This window comes from Rhea americana, unplaced genomic scaffold (genome assembly GCF_003343005.1).
Source record: "Rhea americana isolate MKP2758 unplaced genomic scaffold, rheAme1 scaffold_41, whole genome shotgun sequence".
Lineage (NCBI taxonomy): Eukaryota > Metazoa > Chordata > Aves > Rheiformes > Rheidae > Rhea > Rhea americana.
In genome coordinates, this window is record NW_028186546.1 from 2,437,488 (window position 1) to 2,459,850 (window position 22,363).

At 36.4% G+C, this 22,363-nt stretch overlaps 1 protein-coding gene across 2 annotated transcripts in view; it reads left to right on the forward strand.

Moving 5' to 3' along the window:
* The window catches only part of CTNNA2 (catenin alpha 2), a 433,433-nt gene that overhangs the window by 453 nt on the left and 410,617 nt on the right, over positions 1-22,363 (forward strand). Inside the window, exon 1 of one of the 2 annotated variants that reach the window (XM_085314674.1) lies at positions 51-296. The exons of the other annotated variant lie outside the window; for it this stretch is intronic. The gene's annotated coding sequence lies outside the window, so the exon portion shown is untranslated. Of the gene's footprint in view, positions 1-50; positions 297-22,363 lie in introns of those variants that run through there. 2 annotated transcript variants of the gene reach the window in all.

A 22,363-nucleotide genomic window follows, 5' to 3' on the forward strand; every position in this document is an offset into this window, starting at 1 on the left:
CCGCCGCCCCCTCGGCGGGCAGCGGCGGCGGCGCAGGCGCGCTGCCTCCTCCTCCCCTAGTGGCTGCCGCCGCCGCGGCTCGCGGGTCCCCTCAGAGCCGAGCGAGCGAGCGCGGCTCGGGCCGGCGGCGGCGGCGGGGGCCGGGCGCTGCGTGTGAGGGAGCCGCGCCGCGCGCCCAGCCCGGCCCAGCCCGGCCCGGCCCAGCCCCTCACTAACGGTCGCTGCCGGCGAGGAGGCGGCGGCGGCGGCGGCGGCGATTCTCCCACCTCCCCCGCCCCGCCACGCACCGAGCTGAGGTGAGGCCGGGGCAAAGCATCCTCCCTTCCCTCATCCCCCCCGCCCCGCTCGCCCCTCTCCCCGCGCTCCTTCCTTTCACCCTCCGTCCCTTCCCCTCCTTCCCCCCTTCCCCTCGTCCTCCCTCGCGCTCCCCGATCCTCCTTTCCTTTCTTCTCTCCTTAGCCACCTTTCCCCACTCCTCCCCATCCCCCAGGCGCCTTCTCCCCGTGCCCACGTTTCCCACCCACCAGAAATAATAACCATCCGCTCCTTTCCTTCCTTTCTTCCTCTTTTTTTTTTGTCTTTTTTTAAAAAAAAAACCCGCAATTTTAATTCTCATCCAGAGGAAGAGGCACGGGGAGAGTCGGTCRCAGACAGAGATAATCCCCCGTCTTTAAAGAATGGGTTTGAATTAATGGTCATTCCGTGGCGTGCCTGCGGTGCGAAGAGGGGGATTATATTTAGGGAAGGAAAGGCAGGGCCGGGGGGGTGTTGCTTCACTGAGGCGTTCGCGTACCCCGCGTCGCTTTGGGGCGAAAGCCAGCCCCGTGTTATTTTCCTGGCTTGGCTCTCTTTATTCCCCTTTCTTCGGGGACCGGAGATTTCTTYCTCGCTCTTTATCCATCCGCCGCGCGGCTCCGTGATTTAYGGCCGCTGGTGCCGCTGCTCCGGCYGTGCCTGCGCGAGGAGCCGCCGGGAAGGGGGTCGGGGAGCGGGCGAGGGGCGGCCAGGGCCCCGGCAGAGCAGCTCTCCGCAGCCCCTTCTCTTCAGGCCTCTTCGTTTCCCAGACCCTTCAAGCCGCCTGCTCGGGTGCTGTGCGAGTTGGAGCGGTGTTTGCGTTGGAGTCCAGCCCGACAGGTCCCGCGTCCTGTCAAAGGATTCGCTCTGGTGGCAAAGGATGAAAGTTTGCAGAGTCGGAAATGCGGCTTTGTGTTTACGGGGAGCGCGCGGGGGGACGGCAGGAAGATTCGTGAAGGTTGGGCTGAAAAGCGACCGCGAAGAGCGGCGTGTGCCTGGCCCCGCAAGTTGGCTTKTGGGGCCGAAGAAGTTTTGCTCCACCGTGGCGCTGGTGGGAACAGCGTTGTGCTTTACCTGTCGCAAAACTTCTGCTGCTTCGCCTGTTTGGGAGTTTGTGTGTCTGGCATAAAGCGCGGCGATGGGCATGGTTTGGGGACTGCCAGTCTGCAAAGGGTGCTCGAAAGTAACTTTTGCACGTTTGCAGTAGTACGTAGCAGGAGGCATATGCAGCATGCACCTGCTCCTCAGCGTAGCAAAAGGGTGAATGTGTTCACTCTCGTCTTGCCGGTTGGGTGCGATGGCTATTTTCTTTATAAAGTGCTGCTTAGTACTTAAAATCTCTATGTGGCTGCTGCTGCTTCTCCTTCTTTTTTTTTTTTTTCCCCTCTCTTCATTAGCTGGGTAGTAASAGACCGTTTATTTGATAGCTAGGATGTTTCAGACAATTTCATCCTTTTTAAGCTTCCATTTACTGAGCTAGAAGTTAGTTGTACTTTGTCAGGAGAAATGTGTTTCAAAACCCCTGCTATTTCAGAAATCTATAGGTAATACAGCAGCCGATACTGTAGCAAAACTCTATCCGTCTGACTAACATAAACCCCTGCATGTTATGTGCTATCTTGGCATATATTCCCTAAGAAACGAAAAAACTTGTCAAGATTACAGGTAATACTGTGCATTTGGGAGCAGAGGGTAGATATGTAATGTAAACAGGAGCAGACTTAAACGATGTTGCTAATGAGAGCAATGGATCTTATGTACTTTGTGTCTATTAAAGTGTTTCTGGTTTTGTTTTTTTTGGTATATTTTTATGATTAATGTTATGTATTGTATCAGTCTTTATATATTCCAATTTGAACAGAATTCTTTCTAGAAGAGTAAAAGTACTGACTCGAAGGATGAACTTTTACAGTCAATTGTGAAATCATTGTTTAGGGACTACAACAGAAATAATACCACTTCAACTGTGTATAAAATATCTGTAGTTACATTGATGGGTTTTGTTGATGACAAAAGCCTCAATAGGAAAGCTCCGGAGGCTTCTCAGTGTTACTTGAGCCCTTATATGGAAATCAAAAATATGCATAAATTAGGTTTGCAAAGCTCTGTTTTAATATTAATATTGAATGTGTATGGTACTACTGAAATGCCTTTGAAAACTAAGAATATTCATAGACTGAGACTTTAAAGCCAAAGGAAGCAATTAGATCATCTTCTGCTGTGACTTCTTGACCATTATAGTCTATTGGATTTTATCCAGTTGTTTTTGAATGCAATGACTTGTATTTGGCTGAAACACATTTTCCAGAAAAAAATGGAATTTTGATTGGAAGATAGTAAGATGTGGAGAATCTACTATTTATAAAGTTATCTGGCCTCAGCTTCCAGTTAGTGGTTATTGCTGTGTCTTTCTCCATTATGCTAAAGAACTTGAAATATTCTGTTATCATGGATGTATTTATCTGCTGTAACCTAGTAATCTCTCTCTTTGTGTTTTTTTAAAAAAAAAAAAAAAAAAAAAGAGCACAGATGAACTTAGATTCTTTAAATTTGTCACCACAGGCATTTTCTTCACAACTTAATCACTATGACTTTTTTTCCAAATCCACTTCCATCTTTTCCACATTTTTGTAGAAATTTGAACAGGATGCAGTATTCCAGTATCTTGTCTCAGCAGTTTTGTGAGTTTAAAAATTACCTCTCCAGTGCAACTCTTCTGTTTATATAGCACATTTAAATATTAACCCTTTTGCCACTGCAGCACATTGTGAAAAGATTTGATTGCTGAAAGTGAGATCAGGACTGTTCCTTTCCACCAGAGTTCATTTTTTCTGTAGACTGCATTTCTTATTCGTAGCTTTATAACTTTGCTTGTGGCTTTATTTAAGAATATATTGCTTCTAGCATAAGTTGAATTTACGAAAAAAAGTTCTGACAGCTTTTTAACTGAGCTATGTAACATTTTGCCGATCTATGACTTGTGTAAATTTTGTCATGATTGATCAGTTGTAACATAGGCTTACACATAATTGAAGAAGTGTGTTTCATAGTAGTGGCTCCACCTTTGGGAAACTCCACATGAATATGCATTATATTGTGATGCATTCTTGTTGTCAGCTTTTTTTTTTTTTTCAGATGCCTGTTCACCAATTTTTAATCTGTTTAATTGATACTGTTTCATAATCAGACTGTCATAAAAGACTATATATGTGTACTGATATTTTTATCGATTGGAAGAGTATCAGTCTTATCACAGAATAAAATCAGATTCACTTAAGAAAACCTATTTTCATTAAAGTTACTCCCTACTATTTCTTAAATAGATCTTTAATGTTTTGATTGAGTCTCATATCAGATTTCCTATTATTTTACTCAGGACTTATGTTTAGCATTCTTTGAGACTCTTGCAATTTCCATTTTCAGAAATATTAAAAATTTGTATCAGTGGAATAGAGATCTCCTTAGACACTTCTTAAAGAACTCTCTTCTATAGTAACCATATTTGGTCTTGTGACTTAAATATGTGTATTCCAAAGTAATATTGTTTTAAAGCTGGTAGTTTTCAAACATTTGTTTACTAATGAACTGAAAAAGTATTTCATTCTCATGCGGTGCACACAAACCATCTAGCTTCTTTCGAAGTACCAAAGTACTTATTGAATGCACCTGCCCTTTCTGTACTATTAGGGTAGACTGCAGTCCCTTCTTAGTAGTGGGYCTTTATGATGGCTAAGATTTCTTTTGCTTGTGTGATGTCCCCTCTTTTCTTTTTTTTTCCCCTTCTGCCAAGAAGTGTYTTTAAGCTTTCCTATCAATTTTTTACACTTACTAATTCAAAATGTATGTAACTTTTTTATCTATTGATACTTTTCTTCTTGTTACATATGGCTCTTATTTCTAATAGCAGTACTTACTTAAATCTGTTTTGTTGCCAAATTCTAGTAGTTATGACAATGGCTTCTAGATTTTACATGCTGTTTGAACATGTGAGAATGGGAATTTTTTTGTGTGTGAAATGACACAGCCATACAATTCATTGTATTTCAGGGCAGAGTAGGCTTTTGCTTTTAGTACAACATGTCTCAAGGTTTGGCTAAGGAAAGCTTATCTATGTATTTATTTCCTCTATCCTTTGCTCATAGGTAGTACAAAACAGAGGAGAAGAATATTATATGTTATTTCTAAAACCAAAGTAGCTGCAAATATGCAGGATATCTCTACAGAAGCAAAGAATAACAATGTTAACCCCATACTAATTACTGTAGCATACTTAGGTCATAATTAGTTTGGGACTTTTTGTCATTCAGATCTGTAGAAATTGTCCCCAGAAAGCTAATTTGAGAGAAGATACAACAAGATTATGTAATAAAAACAGAATTAGGGTAGGGAAGGAGAATAAATGTGACAAACGGAAAGCTGTATGTTAGAGGCTAGCTCAGAGTTGCTTCTTGGCTAAAATAAGCTGTTTATTTCATATAAACACAACATTTGTTAGAATAAACTTTCTTGAAGAATTAAATATACTTTACTGTGTATTACTTGACTAGTTAAAACTTTTGCAAGACAGGACTTCTGTTTCCTGCAAAAGCCTACTGTGTTAGAAGTTACCTGGACTGCTGGTTGCTGTGTGGAGCTCCATCATTGGCATGTAAAGTCCTCTAGATGTATCAACAGCACGATGAACATGACTTTGATCATACTACTTATAAGTCTAGCTTGTCTTGAACCTTGAGAATAATTGTATTTATTAATTTAATGTAAATGAAGAAAAAATGGTTAATACTGCTATAGTAAATATGGTAAAGACAGGACAAAAGAAAGAAGAACAGAAAACAAGATTTGGCCTATTAAATGTAGTAGTTAATAAATAAGGTATTTTTGTACTCCAGCTTCTTGCTGTCTTATGGGAATTCATAATTTCTTGTTTTCAAAGCTATCCAGACTATTTTTACTTGGCAGTGACTCTTCCTACTTTTCTGGAGTTTAAAGCAGTAAAGTTGGATTCTTTTTGCATTATTATATGAATATATTTTACTGATTCTTATTAATTGTTGAGATAGGAAAAAAAACCTTATCCATTGAGTTTTTTCTAACTACATGTCCAAGAGTCATAATACCAGTTTATTGTACTGAATCTCTTGTTGGACAGGCCCAGTGCTCTACAGATGTGAATAAATTTTGTCTCAGGTTTATGGATAAAAGCTTTATGTCTCAGTTTTCATAAATGGTTTCCTTACCATTTTAGTACGTAAGAAATTACGTATTAAAATAATTAAAGTAAGAAAGTCCTAAGATACCTGATTCCAAACAGTGATTGTATACAAGAAGGCATTCTTGAAAGTTTCAAATGATGAAATGGATTCAAGATTGTACCTAAGTAATTGAAGAACAACTGTTCTAGGAATTGAAATTATTGTAACCATCACTTTTTGCTTGAAATCAAGGATTTTTATATTATGGTGAATTCTCATGTTTTGGGATAATTGGTTGGAGCGAGCAACTGAAGTTTAAAATTTCTTACAAAATGAACCTTCTTTCCCTGAATTGGGAACATCATACCCCTACTTGTTCCAAAACCCCATTTATTTCAAATTTATATCTTGTAATCAAAGTGTCTGACTTTACAGGAAAAAAAAAAAGTCTTTTCTTCTTGTTTTTCATTGGATGTGTTGACATATTATATCTTTCTTTGAAACACTTTAGTTCATTAAATCGACACCTACCATAGCAAGTTTTTCTTTGGACTATTTTTGAATAATTATTTTTTTGTCGTACCACTCCTTGCATTAGTATTTTGGTGTTGAGAACAGTAGAAAACATTTTCAGCATTGCTACAGTGAGTGTTCAAGTTTTAAAGTAATGAGAATTACTCAGTTAAGTGAAGCTGAATCCTTTAGTACAGTAAGAAGATTTCACATTTTTATGCTGAGAGGTGAAAAAGAAAAAAAAGCATTTTTTCAATTATATGAAAGAATTTCTATGTCCACATTATTTTAAAGCTTTATTTATAGATATTTCAATGTGTTGTTCTTACAGGTGTTACAATAATTATGTGTCGTTTCTCTCTCTGGTGTCATTATCCTTTTATTTGGATTTATGTAGTTTAAAAATAAGTTATGTTATGTAATACTTAGTTTACACAAGAATATTAGAAAAGAAGAAAATTTGAAAGTAAGCGGAACTTGTATCCTGAGTGTACGGAGAGTATAAAGAGAAAGTGGAAGTGGTTTCAATCAGGCTAGGCTCCCAGTTGCCCAAGTGACTGCTGAAAATGGGACTTAAGCTTTTAAATTACTTAAGCCTTTTTGGAAATGGATTAATCATTTTTGTCCTTTATTTATAAATAATTGACTCTAAATTTTAATACTTTATTATTTACTTGAGAAAGCCGCCCTTCTGTATTCCATTGAGTCTGTGCTTGTAGAATTATGTGACAATTTTTCCATTAAAGCCCATTTTACATTAAAGCTCCAGCAGAACAGGAGAAATTAAATCCCTCCTTTTTTTTTTTTTCTTTTTTTTTTTTTATGAAAAATGGATCAGTTGGAAATAGTTTATTCTTTATATTCTAAATGCAGAAACTGTGTCCATCCTGTGCAGAGCTGAGAGAACTGCTTCTATTGGATCTGTAAATCTATTCAAACATAAATGGAAGCTGCAAATTCAAATTTCTAAGGATTTGACTTTCAAGTTAAATTATGGAATAGAAATATTTCTGGCTTTGGTTTAAAATTTTAGTAGGTACTGATTTTTTTCCTATTGTAGTGTACCTTTTTCAAAGGAGCTATGCTAACAAACATTTATCTGACTTTTTTTTTTTTGTGCTTCACTGCCTCTAGAAGAACATTTTGTTGTTTGCTGCTTGGTAAAGTAAGATGTCCTCTTTAATGTTCTATAACATTTGAGTCAATTTACAGACTTTTAAAAAATAATTAAATAAATGGATAATGTTCTCTATGATTAGATACTTTCTTCTCTGGAAGATTGTTGAATAGTGTCTCCTTCTAATATCAAACATCAGCTGTGATAAATTGCTCATAGTCCCATTCATGGTCAGTTCTTCATATGAGTTCATATCTGTACCTTCACATAACCCCCACTGGATGCAATATTGCATCTGTAAGCAAGATGGTGCTAATGTACACACCTGAATTTTGTTTATGACCTGTATTGTATAATACAGTATTCGATTATTTTGTTAGATAAAATAAAAGAACCATAGTACACATTTTCTATGAGAAGGACTAGCCCTCAGGCTTAACTTCCTGAAGTTCCTTAACTTCCTTAAGTTTTTACCACAATAAAAATGATGATTTTATACCTTTTTATTATGCTAGAATCTTTAAGCAAAATAAGTTGCCATCTTGTCTTGATTTTGATATAAAGTTTATCAAAACTGTTCATAAATCCAAAGGTTACAAATGTTGACTGTTTAAATAAGACTGCTCAGACCTACCAATAAAGGTGTAAAAATGGCCAGTGACTGASATTTCAGGTGAGAAATATCAAGAGTAGAAAGGATGCATAATATAATATCTTTTCTACTTAATTACAGATGATTAAAAACCACCTGCATCTGTTAGTGCCAGCAGGGCCTGCATATAGCCAAGTTTGACTTTATCATCTAATTTTCCCATTTCAGAATAAGAATAGATTGTCAATCATCAATATTAGCAATCCTATTTGAAAACAATTAGCAGATTAAATTGAGAAGAGAATAAATTTGCTATTTGTGAAATCCATAAAAGTCAATTAATTTTATTCCTGCAATTAAAATCCACAGATGAATCTCTAAAATGAAGTTTTGGAGTTGCAGAAGAAACAACTGCCATTTGTACCTAGTTTTTATTTGATTAGGGTCAAAGTGAGCAGGATTCATATATTTTTATTAACAGCATATGAAATCATTTCTAGTTCTTATATCAATAGTCTTGAGTATTTAATATAATCAATCACACATGCAAATTCAGAATGACAGCTACTTAGTCTAATTTTAATCATATCTGTTATCTCTGTAATGTACCTTTCCAATGCTTAGATATTTTACAGAAATACTTCTAAGAAAAGTTGTCAGGAAGTCCTTGAATGAAGGAAGATGAGGCAGTGCAGGGAGAGGTTAAGAATAAATAGATTCATACTGATTTTTTTTTTTTTTTAATTGACTGGAAGCATTTTGCCCACGAAAGAGTTCAGGGGCCTCAGTGGTATGCAAGACTATTACTACTGCTCAGGTGAACTATTCATGATTTCAGTGAAATTCAATCCTATTACATTAAGTTGACAAAACATTTTGGACTTTGTGAATTGCTAAGTACTGTTTCCAGGCTATATTTGATATATAGCAACAATAGGAAAGTGTTCAAAAAAAGAGAAATACTGTTGCTATTCTAGGGTTTAATTTTACTTGCATATGTTAGAAAGAATTAAGTATATGGTTATAACAGCAAGCATACTGGATCCATGGATGTCTTTAATCTGCTCTTGCACTCTAGAGTGTTTTTTGTCCTTAAACGAAGGTTATATTTTATACTCAAATTCAAAACCTTRCATCTCGGACTTAGCCCTGCGAATAGGCTTGACAGGTGCTGAAGTTACACCCTCCATCTGAGATGCTGCATGAGACTTACTTCTGGTTGACAGGTCCTTCCTAACTTGGTCGCATCYGAAGGGTGGAGTCAACTTAACTTTGTTTTAATAGTTTTATAGATTTTGGGCTAGTGAGAATGATGCTGAAATGCACTGACAACATGAGTGTGCTCAGGTCTCCTGACAGCTTGGGTTTATTTTCGCCAAGTGGTTGACAGTCAGCCAAAAGAAAAAAAAACGAACAAAATTGCGTAGCCCAAGAACAGCTTCCTAGCTGATTTTTTTCCAAAAAAAACTTRGTCAGGACAAAGGGGAAACTGTAGAGATGACATTTTGAGGAAGTGGAGGGTGGGGGGAGGTCAGTTTTCTGTAATGACATAAAAATTGGGATATCTCATGTTCCTTCTCTCTACACTATAAAAGTATTGGTGATACTATGAGGTCCATTCCATTGCTTTTATAGGTCATGATGTCTTGAAGAAAGGTTCTTTGTACCACAAGGACTTTGCAGCAGTTGTGATGATTGAAGCTGTTCATGATCAGCCCTTGCAAGCTGATCCACAAGGATTTAAGTGTTTCCTAAATCAGAGAGGGAGCAGGAGAGACTCTGTAGTCTGGTGACTGGTGGCTACAATGAATTGGATGTTTCTCTTTTACATTTCACGTGAAGATTTTTTTTATTAGGATGAAACCGAGGTGATATGAGAGAGAATTCTGAAGTTTAGAATTTTTATCTATTTTTTTWAATTTCCCACCTAGTCTTAATTAGAAATGAATAAAAATACTTATAATTGAGCTCACCTTTTGGCCGTTCCAGCTGGGATATATGAAATAAAAACAAAGCATAGCTGCTGTGGGGAATATAAATTCAAGGAAGACTTCAGAAAGCTTCATATATTGACAGGCCTCTTATCTAAGAGGATAGTGTCTGTATAGAAAAACATACCGTTCCTTGAGTACATGACCTTGTCTTTGCACATAAAAGGCATCATATTGAATCTTAGTTTTAACACTATCTTCCCATAATACTCCTTCTGTGGTAAATTAAGTGCCTCAAATCTAAAACAYGTTTCCTTTGTCTAGTGAAATGCACAAAATACRAGAGAGACTTTGCAATGGTGAAATAGAAAGGCTTATTTTACGGGGGCCTCTCCCAACATCTTAGATAATTTTTGGGGGGCTTTATATCTAAGGAACTGGATTGGGAATTAGGATTAAACAAAATGAAATCTTGGGTCCATGAAACTAATGACAGAATTTCCATTAATGTTGCCAAGATCTTATTCAACACTTCTAATGCTAGCTCTGTCTTTGACTCTGTGGATTGTGCCTGTATAATATAAGTGTAGCAGTTAGGAGTCCTGTGTTACAGTGATGTTAACTAGCTTAAATCTCTGGAAATTAGGAYGTTTACCTGTGTTACCTTGCAGAGCTGTCCACTAAATCTGATCTTTGTATCCTATTTCTCAGCCGCTGCAAATATGCAGTACATTCTGCTTAAATTTTTATATTAATGAGCTACTTTTTGTTCCTACTTTTATCTAAAGATAGCTTTTCCTCTGAAGTGAGAAACTAGTTCTGTCAAGGGAGGCAAAATAAGACATTGCAGCTGGAGTTCAGTTGTCTGCACGGAGGCTTGTGCCACCGTGGATGTCTGAGAGCGTTCAGCTTGCTCTTCGGTTAGGTCATGGGTGTCTCGTAGGCCCTGTACTGTACCTGCTACTGCTGTGTCTTGCTTCTGCCCAACGTGCTGAGGTACAGCTCATCTCAGAGCGACAAAAAACACCAGCAGAGTCTTGAATTATTTGGTGATTTTCATTAGATTTCTCTGTAATAGTGCTAACCAGGGTGGCAGGAGTGTCATGAGATGAATGGCAATTCTTCATTAGCCTTTCGTGTGGCGAGGTGCATTAAATAATTACGAAGTTTGATGAGAATAGTGACCTTTCAGAGATCACTCGGAGAAGTAGTGGAAGTAAGGAAAGCTATGAATGTTGTCTTAAATGATTGGAAAGCATATTGTAGACGTGTGTATCCAACATGCAGAACATCCTCTGTGAGGAATCTAAACTCATTGTGAGATTGTGTTTCTAAACCCAGAGTGTACTAATGAAAACATTATATAATATATAATATTATATAATGTAGAAATTATAAATTATATACTAAATATAATTACTCACAGCATACATTATTTTATATATAATATGTAAAATATTTTATAAAACATTATATGCAAAATATTTCAAGATTTGTGATCATTGTCAGTATGTTAGAAAGGATTTATTATTTGTTTCTCCAAGGCAATTTYGATGTCTGAAGACTAGCTAAAGCATTTTTTTTTAATTTACCAAATAAAATAAACAAATTTGAGAAAGGCATGCAACCACTAAAAATTACTGCATCTCTATAGTGGTGCTGCAGAATCCAGTCCTTGCACTTGTTCAATCACTGTTGAAGAAAGTGTTGTTTTTCTAGCCGTATTTATCGACATCCTCTAATTTGAAAGTTTTTTTTTTTTTTAAAAAAAGTACACGTTACTTCTCTTAAAGAAAATGTTTGTCTATTGTTAATCTTAAACCTTAGTCCCMAAAGTATATAGATACGTAATTACAAATAAATTAATAAAAATTATGTATGGCCTTTTTTTTAAAGGTATTTGAATGTGTTAAAATCAAGTTATGCAAAATACAGTGAAAAGATGAAAAATAGACAACTTTTATTATTTAATTATTGTTTATTATAATTATGAATGCTTTAGGGGATTTTTTACTATTTGTTATAGTAATCAAGAGTTCCACTGCTACGTTATTTTTTATGCTTATGTTCTGTTCTAAAGCAAAAGAAAAATGTAGTTTAAGAGCTCTGTGAGTGTGTGTGAAAACTGTTAGCAAATGCTGATCATTGTRGTGAGGCCTTATTAAAATATAATCTATTATTCTATCATATTTGCAGTTTTTCAAGACGTCGGAATGTCAAGAGATGCTTTTTTTTTCACTACAGACTTTCTCAGAGTTGCTGTAATCCAATATTTATCTTCTTACTGCTATTTTTGTTACTGCTTTTTATGGGGAAGGTTTGTGATTTGATAAACAGGTCCGAAACATTCAACAGGGCTAAATAGAATATAATTCTGTTTTCCATGTAGATAAGGACAGAAATACATGGATAAAAATCAGCCTGGCCTCTTCTCTACACTTCAGAACTCTCCTCCATGGCTGCATGAACCTTCGGGAAATGGGCCATGTTATCTTTAATTTGATAAATAATTAAAATTCTCTCTGCGGTTATTTTCATCAACAGCATGGTTCTAGATCAATTTGTGAATAGTATATCCAGCCTGATGTATTAAAGCTGTGRTGCCTCCATCCTAGCTAAAAGGAAACCTGGTCATCAGCTGGTYGTAGTCGTTAAGACTCATTTTTCTTTCTTTTCGCGCATCCTTGCAGCGTATGAGTAGGACCTTATCAGGTTAGCCACGTTTGTTCTGTGGCAAGCTGTGCATTGAATGAGGGAGCTTAACAGTTTTTACAGGCTTTAAGCTTATTTTACGCTGTGAAAACCCTTGAAACTATAACATACATGTTACACATTAGCTGTGTAGATAGTTTCAAGAAATTGTCTTAAGAGAGCTTCTTTGTCACTTACAGCTTCAGAGGGTAGGGCCATGTTGTCCTTCRAATTAAGCAACGTGTGCTTTGTGATCCTTGGTGTTTTCCCGTGTACCGAATAGCATAGTGACCATTTGTTGCCACTATTCAGAATGTGGGTTTTATTAACTGTTTTTGAGATTTGCCCCCGAAGTTTTAACCAGATAGGTGCTTGTTCTAAAATACCAGCTCTGTTTTCTGGGACTGTCCCTGTCATGTCTGGATTTTGCTACCTCAGGTTCCGTGTGATGGTACTTCTTGTATTTGTTTGTCTGATTTGCTTAATTTTAAAAAAAGAACAAGTCCATACTACAGTTATTTTTGAAATGGCGCAAAAAATGACTTTCTTTGAAATGATGACAATGAGCTGTTTATCACCACAAACTGTGTTTTTATTTCCTTCTGTTCAGAAAGTAGTGATTTGTCTGAATTTTTAGTGTGGTTCTTAAGTGAATAATGATGTAAGAGGCTTCTTATAAATGTAGTYATTTATATGAGAGAAACTGTTCAAGCTTGCTTTATTTATGGAGGCGAAAAATGGCTATGGATTGATATAATTTTTCTTTCTCATCTTCTCTGATTTAATTGATTTTTTTTTTCTCCACAGTGAGTGCTAAATATGATTGTGACTTTGTTTTAGRTGCTTAGAAACAACTTGGACCATTTCCTTAAAGAAAATGGTCAGCTTCAGACCTAACCTCTTAAAGGCAAACTTTGTTCGCTCATGGCCTTTCCTTTTTAGCAGACCTGATGTCATGATATATCTTAAAAGTAGTAGTATTACTGGCATGCGCTTTTCTTCATTCCTATGGTTTTACCYCACAGCAATTAAGAGGATTATCTGCCACTTTGTCCCCCTCTGTTGACTTCACCTCTGGTAGCAGTCCTCTCCTACAGCTCTAAGACTCGAGCCTGGGTCTGGACTCCCGAGTATACTGTGATGTGAACCCACTTTGTGCATCCAGTGCCTTTGATTGCTGCAAAATCTTTAATTCTGCCACGGCAGTGTGCAGTCGCTGGTAGGAAGAGCATGCAGACAGCATTCTTAAAGTATTGTTAACCATTAACAGTGAGAATAAAGCAAAGATGAAGAGGATTTTATATCAATAAAGATCTCTCCTATCTAGAGCCAAGAATGACTTTTTTTTTTTTTTTTTTAATACATATACTGGCAGGATTTGGGAGTCTTTGTCTGTAAACAGTTTCTTAGCAACAGCTGTCTGTCCCCTGGAAAGAATGTCACTTTTTATCTATCATGAGTTCTTGTTCTGTTGAATCTTGGATTTTTTCTGTAGCCCTTGTGTCCAAATCAGTACCCAGATTAGGGGAAGGTTGACCCAGTCTCCTCAGGGATGATGGTTCTTCTGCTAGTAGCCACCTAAGGTTCACTGAGGTGTGTTTGATGTTAAATCGCTATTTGCCTTATCATTGCTTTTCCAGCAGCCTTGCTGTCACAGTCCAGCACTATATATTGTTTCAGTGCAATTTTGTAAACATTATGAAAAGATCAGGTTACCCTCATTTCTATTTCTGTTTAAATCCAAGAGATGATAAACCAGAAACAATGAAATGGAATTTTTAAGCTAACCTGTTTTAAACTGGTTTTGAGGCAGAAATCTGGTTTTCCCCACAGCACAGCAGGTCTTTTCCTACATCAGGACTTGAGAGATTCTGCTTCGAAGAATGGGATAATTCAGGAAAAAAAAGAAAATGGGATACCTTTCTGATCAGGTTTTTAGAGCTTTTCTCTTGTTGCTGCCTGCAGCTCATGTGACTAGTTTTCAGGGACTTGTCTGCATCAAATACCTGTTGATAACTTGCATCTATATGTCAAACAGTGGCATGTAGCAAGGAACAGACCTAAACCTTAGCCAGAGTAAATAGGAAAAGAAAGGTAAGGGGTAGGGTAATCTCCTTGGACATTATAAACTATTGCAATTGGTTTTRAACAAAGAGGTCATTTGAAAATAGCAAGCTTTTTCTTTCAGCCAAGGAGCTACAGTATGACTTGAAAATGGCTATAGGAAGTTCTAACTGTCTTGCAATTGATACACCTTACCTGGTCTTAGCTGAGACTGCTTTTGAGATTTGGAAATGCTAATCTTGTGGACAGGAAATTCTGTACCAAAGGGCATTGGAGTAGAATTGTCATAAACTCATTTAATAGGAGATGAGGAAGAGTAGGCTGGAATCAGTCTCCATTATATTCCAAATAGTCATAAGACCGTATGAGAGGGATTTTTTTTCTGCATTATTATTTTATGACTATATTACATTTAGAATTTTTCTTCTGATGTCTATGCTTAGTTTAATTCTGATTTTTTTTTTAAGAAGCTAGGAAGAAATCCATATCCTAGCTTCAGAAAAGCAGCCTTCAAGAAAATACAGTGCATGCTACCTGCAGAAAATGCTTGAACTATTAAGTGTACCAGTTTGATGCAGCAGTTTGTGATTTGTTTTTGCCAGGTCTGTGAACTAGCAGATCAAAAGGATGCTTACATGTTGATCTTGAGAAGCCATTCTCTAGAGTTTGGGGAAGCAGATGGGATGTTTTCAGTTTCCTGCAGATTCAGGAGAAACAAGAGTTGTCTCATCAATTACTACAGCATGTCTGGGCCCAACTGTGTATATTGTACCATGTATTTTTAATTCTCCCCYTTTTTTCCTATCTGTGACTATTTCAGTTTGAAAAGATAGTCTTCTACTTGTACTATCAGTCCCCTTAGAGAAATTAAGCCTGCAGATGGTGGAATCAGTTAGATCTGATGAGTAGTCGTAGCTGATAACATAGGCTGTAGCATGTGGCCTGATTTAAGGGCTTTGTAGAATTCTTTCAGCCCCAAAAGAAGGAAAATCATAGGTCTTTATGTCTGAGTGCTTTCAAGGAAAACGGAGGAAGCAGACATTCAGAGAATTCTGTTATGGTGAGAAGCTGTCATGTTTCTTACAGCTGTCTTTATTTCTTCCTCTCTGTTTTCTTTGAAATTCAAAACTTTCTGCTACGTACAGAATGGAGAGTCAATAGGTAATTGCAGTATTTTACTGGGAGCAGCTTCCATGTAAGACACACAAGTGGGTAGAAAAAGTTCTGTTTTGTGAAAGAGAGATCAGATGCTTTTGTAYTGAATTGGGAAGCAAGAAAGAAAAGGCAGTTTAAAATACTAGTGCATTTAAGAAATAACACTAAATTAAAAAAATGCTGAGTAGGAAAACAGGATGAAAATTGATCTTTTGAAGAACTTTCTGTGGTAAGGGCAATAAAACTGAGATTTGTTCCTTCTTCCCTTTTTAAGAGCTGCATGGGTGGCTTCTTGTCAAATAACATAAAATGGAATGTGAGGAAGATTTGGACTAATTTCTCGGTATTTTACTGTTTTCAGCATTCTCCATTTCATTTTGGCCAYGAGTACTGTATTGTTTTAAAAGTCAGACTCAGTTTTCGTGGCTTTGTTTATATCGTGTATAAATGAAACAGTAACCTCAGTGAATTGCTATCAATAATTGGTTGATATTTCCCTCCAGATTTGGGCCAAATTTACTTGATAATTTCTCTTCCATGTAGTAATACTTTCTCATCATTATAATTTCTCTGTGATTCTGTGAGACATAGATAAATCCCAGTGAAAATATGTATCTGTTGCTAAATATTCTTTTCTCTCAAGTACAGATAGAATTCTATTCTATGCAAGTGCTTAGTTTATATATTAAAAAAAAAAGCGCTTTTCTGTTTTCTAAGCAAATTATTGTAGCTCTATTTACTGTGTATATTAACAAAATGTTTGGAGGCTGAAGTGAACTAATATGCAGTGAGTTATTTTCTATTGAGAATAAAACCCAATACACTTGTGAATAGAATCCTGCTTTGTGAATACAGCATGTAGTTYGTTGCTATTATGTTGTTATTATGTTCTTTTCCCTTTTCATATGTTTCTGCTTTTAAGAGRTGTACTAGTTAAGGTTTTAATTAGACTTGTGAAGTGGTCTCTCACTTATTTATAAATCTAAAAATGTTAGGATGACTTGGATGTAGTAGAACCTTTTTATGACTAAGAATATCTGCCTTAAGTGTTTTGAGTCACTTCTGGAGTTGCCTCCATTGATAATACTTAAGGAATACCTAAACCTAGATGCAAGCACCTAGAAGTTTAAAATTGAACTGTGAATCCCCAAAGCTTAACAATGCTCTTTCTTCTAGCACTTTGACAAGCTGCTTATTAGTAAAACATAGGATTTGAGCAGAAATGTAAGTTGATCTGATGAAATAGATGAAATGCAGAAGTCTAAATAAGTCTGAATGTACATTGATTTGTATTACAAAGATTTCTGCAATTCTTTGTGATAACTTTAAAGGTGATGGTTGCAAAGTTAAGAACAAAATCTAGTATTCACTTTCTAACAGTGGTTGAAAACATAGAGGATGTATTGAGTGTTTCTTATTTCATCCTMGCCTTCAGTACTAGCTGTTTATGGATTTCCTGAGTCTCAAGGTAGCATCTGGACAACATTTTTTTAATTAAGGACAGATGTATTAATGTTTCTCTCATTAATGTTACCTTCTTCGTCTCTGAAATGTCTGATTGCAATTGGCTCCACAAATCTGAGGGAAGAAGTACTTCCTTTTAAATACATTTAAGCCTGATGACTGAAAAAATTATTAAGTGGTTTTAAGTTCTTGTACCTTATAAAATTCTTTGACATCACAGTTCTATTCCCTTTCTCCAAGCTGTTTGTTTTTACCTGAATTTTAATTTTCTTCTTTATGATTTTATATTGAAAATTGAAGATTGAAGTCTGTTCAGACTCTGTTCATATGGAAACTGTTCAATGCCTCTGATCACTGAGACTTTAAAGATTGTTTTGGAGATTGAAGTGTACATAATATTAAAGATGTGGATGTGTCATAGATTTCTACAGTGGCAAACTGATATTCTTGCTTTTTCTCCTGTCTTTTCCTTTCCCAACCAAGACTATACAGAACCGCTATTTTTTTAGAGTATTTCCAGTTCTGACTGCAAAATTTCATTCCCGAGTAACTGCTAACTTCAAGCCCCTCATTTTATATTTAAGATAGGATTGCTTTTCTCTGTGTATTGTGGTTTTCTCCATGTATTGTACTGTATTTGCAGTTGTGAAAAATGTAATTTCGTTTGCCACTTTTCCRCCCCATTGCCGTGTCTTGTAAGATCTGCAGTTTTGTGTAGTGAGATTTATATTGGCGTATTTTGAATGTATTTCTATTAGCAAAAAATCACGTCGTTGCTCCACCCTCTTTTTTCCAAATCATAGATGAATGTGTAAGTCAATACAGATTCCAGTCCACATTCTTGGGAGACCAACTTCACCCACGCGGTCGCTTCCTTCCATCTCTATAAGAACTGAGTGATGATTTTCCTGTTGAAAGGGACACTGGTAGAAGTCCTCTCAAACTGTCCAGGCAGTCTCTTAGGACTGCTGAGGAGCAACATGCAGCTAAAGGTCCATGTGCTGGTTTCCTAGGACAGAATAAGTATTGAGGTGAAATTTAAGGCTGTGAAGTAGAAAAATGAAGATTAGGATATTTATAGAATATCCTGAAATTCCGAAAACTTTGTAATCTCCTAGAATGAGAAAGAAGTGAAGTAATCTGAATGTCTARCATTCAGGGCACAGAACATAAATAACTGAACAAAACACGTATGCTTCCACACAAAATGAGAGGGCTAAAAGAACAAAGGGACCAGGATGCTAAGCTTCAGGTAAGGGTATTGTTGCAAATAGTGTAGTGACAAAAAATCAGTGTATGGAATAGTGATACTGTACAAGTTATATAGGGAAGACAAAGAAAATCTCACGCTGTGGGATTGTGTTTACTCTTCCATAAGACTTAGATTCTGGTTAGATAAGCGRGGTGGGTAATATAGTAAGTATTCATATGGGCTGAAGTTCTGTGACAAGAAAGGAAAAAACACAGTAATGACGGGACAGAAGTTGTCTGCCCAAAAACTGCTTTATTGAGCTGCTAGCCAGGGAATCACAGAAGAGGAAAAGCAACTCATGGTCCTGAATAATACATAGGACCTATCTAAAGCCRTTACTAGTGAAGACATCTGAAATAGTGGTCAGACACATTTTAGTTCAATTTCTTGTAGGAGGTCGGGGAGGGGGAAAGCCAAATTCGCTGTACTAGTGTTTAATCTGAAAAAGGAAACTACACATACGGGGATACATACTTAAAAGGAAATTACTTTTCTAAGTAATTTCCTTTTAAATAAAAAACCCCCTAATTTTTAAGAAAATTTATATTGGCTTTAGAAAAGGTATTCTCCAAATAATGTGCAAGTTTTCAAAATATTATAAAGGAAGCCAAAAATAATTCTGTAAAAGTGTTCAGGACAAGAAGAGTAATAATGAGTCCATTTCAAATTCTTTGGAAGCAAGAAGCCTTTCAGACGTTGGCAGCCAGTAGATAAGTGAGGTAGAAAAGGTACAGTCAAAGAGCATGTGGTCCAGCASAAAAGCTAAGGAAATTCTGTGTATCTTTAATAACTTTGAAGCAACTTACAAGAGTTTCTTATAGAGGAACTTACAGGAAAGGTCTGTCTGACACAAAAGTGTTAATTAAAGATGTTTTAGAAGAAATAAATACAATTATTAATAGCAGGGCACTAAACTGAATGATATTCAACAAGCTTTTTTTCCTTTTCTTATGTTTGGTCTCATTTACTGTCCTCTGTTTCTCGGATACAACAGCTGGCTTAAGTGATTGCTTCCATACCCCAGTTCTTGGATAGTCGTTATCTGATTATTTTTGTTAACATTCAATGTACTGTCTTGTTTGAAATGGTATATAAGATGACAGTTTGACTTTTTTTTTTTTTTTTTTTTACTTACTTAACATCCCATTGTATTCTTATAGCAAAAGTATTTGTATTCTGTTGAGGTTCCTGGAGTAGTATATTTGCCTGATGACCTGGAAAGTTTCATTGCTATTTTCAAGTTTATCTAGGTTCCTTTGTTCTCTTAATGCGCATAGAGATTATTTTTTCAGACACATTGATCAAAGATTCACCATCGAGATGGAAAATTTCTATGAAAAGAAAAGTTCTTCTGTGAAAAAATTAATCTGAAGTTRGCTAAATTGATTTCTTCCTTAAAAAGAATTAACTCTTTCAACTCCTGTTTGTTTACCTATTAGACTTCCTTTAGCTTGTATTTTAAAATTAATCCTACAACAAGTCATTTTTAAATTAATGCCATCATAATTTTCAGATCTTTATAGATTTCTGTAAGAAGCTACTTTATATTTGTCCCTTTATATTTAAATATGTTTTCTCAAATTCAGGAGAAAGCAAAAGTCTTCATTTTGCACATTAGATGTATTGGTTTCCTCTGTGGTCAGTACAAATAGTACTGCTAATCACTTGGACAGGTTGTAAACATTCCAAAATATAACCCTGCATTTACTGTACCTTTTGTCCTGGATTTAAAGGCATAGGAAACACTTATTGCAGTTAAATATCAAAATACATACATTCTTTTTTTCTGTGCTGATGTTATTCCCTTCTATTTTGCTACTCTTGAGTCTTTTCAGATCCATTATGAAGAACCCTGTTTCGTTCTGCAATTGGTACCTTAGGATCAGTTAGAAAAGAAGAAAAAGCTTTTAATTCTTTAAAATGTCCTAGCACAGACAAGAGAGAACCTCCTGTAATAAACCTCAARCTTTTTTCTGTGTTGAATTGCAATTCTCTTTAATTCTTTTTAAATTTTTCATATAAAATCTTAAATATCTATTTGCAGAACTTAGTAATGCAGAATCAAAACGAACCTGAGAATAAAATAGTTTGATCATATGGATATGGCCGTTATGTTTCCAGATTAATCAATTTTGAATATTCTTATTTAAATAACTGGCAATGTTTCTATGTATCCCTGGAACTGTACAATCTGTATCCATGTGTGTTTTTATATAAATGTTTACTGGTTCAAAAAGTACAATTGTAGAGTGATAGATATTTTAAGGATCAAGCACTGTTCACCAGGTCTGTTTATGTAAGAGMGCTAAAAAGCTGCCTTATTTAAATTCTACTTTTTCTTCTGGCAGATAGATTTTTCTGACTTTTCAAGAAGGTCAGCCKTTCTTTTCCAGGGTGGAATCAAGATGAGGACAAGCAAGTTGATTTGCTTTTGTGCATTTGTTTGACACCCTTTTGCTCTGTCCCTCTGCTCAAGAGCACAGATTTACATCTGCAAAGCTAAGTATATYCTCTGTGCCTTTCATAGTGTGGTTTCACAAGACAAGTACTATCCTACTTCTGGGTCCAAATGGCTGCAATCAAGGCAGTTTCTAATCTGTGATGATTGCAGATTTCTGTGAAGTCAATGGGTGTCCTGAGCATCCTCTCAGGGGTGGAGACTACTGAACAGCTTTCYGAGGGTAGCAGCCTTCCCGCCAACTCCTACGAAGTTGCTGTCCTTTTTTTGTCTGTTTAAAATTCATGTGCTCCTGGCTTTTTAAGACTGATTTTTTTTTTCCCTCTCTGATTTTTATGTTCGTGATTCTTTCACCTTCAGTCAATAATGGGCAATCCTGTGTGAATTGAAAAACCTGCAGTACGCAGATGTCTGATGGCAATCTTTCTACTGGAATGTTCCTTCAAGTCAGTTGTTTTCAAAGGAGAAGAAAATTGTTCATTATAAATATATTTAATAAAATCACACCATTCATTGAGTTTTTGCTGGCTTGCCTTGGGGGTGTGAATAAAAACATGAACAGCTTAAACATGGTRTCACCTCTTTCAGTAGTACTGTAAAAAGCATATAAAGCTTTTCATTACAGTCTTTCCGTTTTCAGAGTTTATCTCACCTACTAATTTACTCATTATAGGAATAGTACACGGAAGGTCCATGTTGTACCAATCAAGTTTTATTTGCAGATAAATGCTCTCCAAACAGCCTTTCAGCCYGTTCAGGAAGATATGCAGTTAGAAAAAATTGCATTTAAAAAATCCAAAGCCTTTKTTGGAATAGAAGGAAATTACTTTTTCCTCATCATAAAGAGAACACTAATCTGGTTAATCTGGACTTAAGTATATCCATAGTATTAAAAGAAAAAATAATTATTGGAAAATATTTTGAAGGGGGTAACAAATCTTGAAGAGTTCATTTTAAACTTCAGTATATAATTATATACATATGTCCTTTCTTATTTTTTAAGTTCAATATAAATTGATTACCAACATCTATTTGTTAATCTTGGAACAGGTTATTTTGCTCTGTTTCATCTTTGTTATCATTGTTTCTTCCTTTCACTTCATATAGCTCTGTCAGTATGGCAGGAACTTGATCTGTCATGATTAACATTATGCCAGTGCTTCCAGGTTTAATTTCTGTTTCAAAAGTATAGGGACAGAAAAATAAATTAAAAAAAAAGTAGAGAACTTTGCCTTGTAACTGTCATGCATGTGTCTGATGAAGAGTTTTATGATTTTTTTTGAGAGGGAAAGAGAGGTTGGTTTTTGTTTAATTTGGTACCTTTGATTTCAAGTTTTGGACAAACATACTCTGTTTGTGCTAAATGCTATGTAAGCATCCCACAAATAGTCTCTATGTGTAAAATGAAATACAGCAGCTGAATTTAGGCAGGTGAAGCACACAAACCGAGTTAGTACTGACCCGCAAGGTAAGGCACGGTGACAGCCTCCCAGCCCAGCCACTGCTGAGTGCCTCTGCGTGGCGCAGCCCAGGGGAGTACTAGGAGCAATGAAGCGGCCAGTGTTTTCAAGAATTTCATCGCGAGTGTGAAGGGCAGTTTTGGAGAAGGTGCGAAGCTACTTGTTCAACAGTTTAGCCAG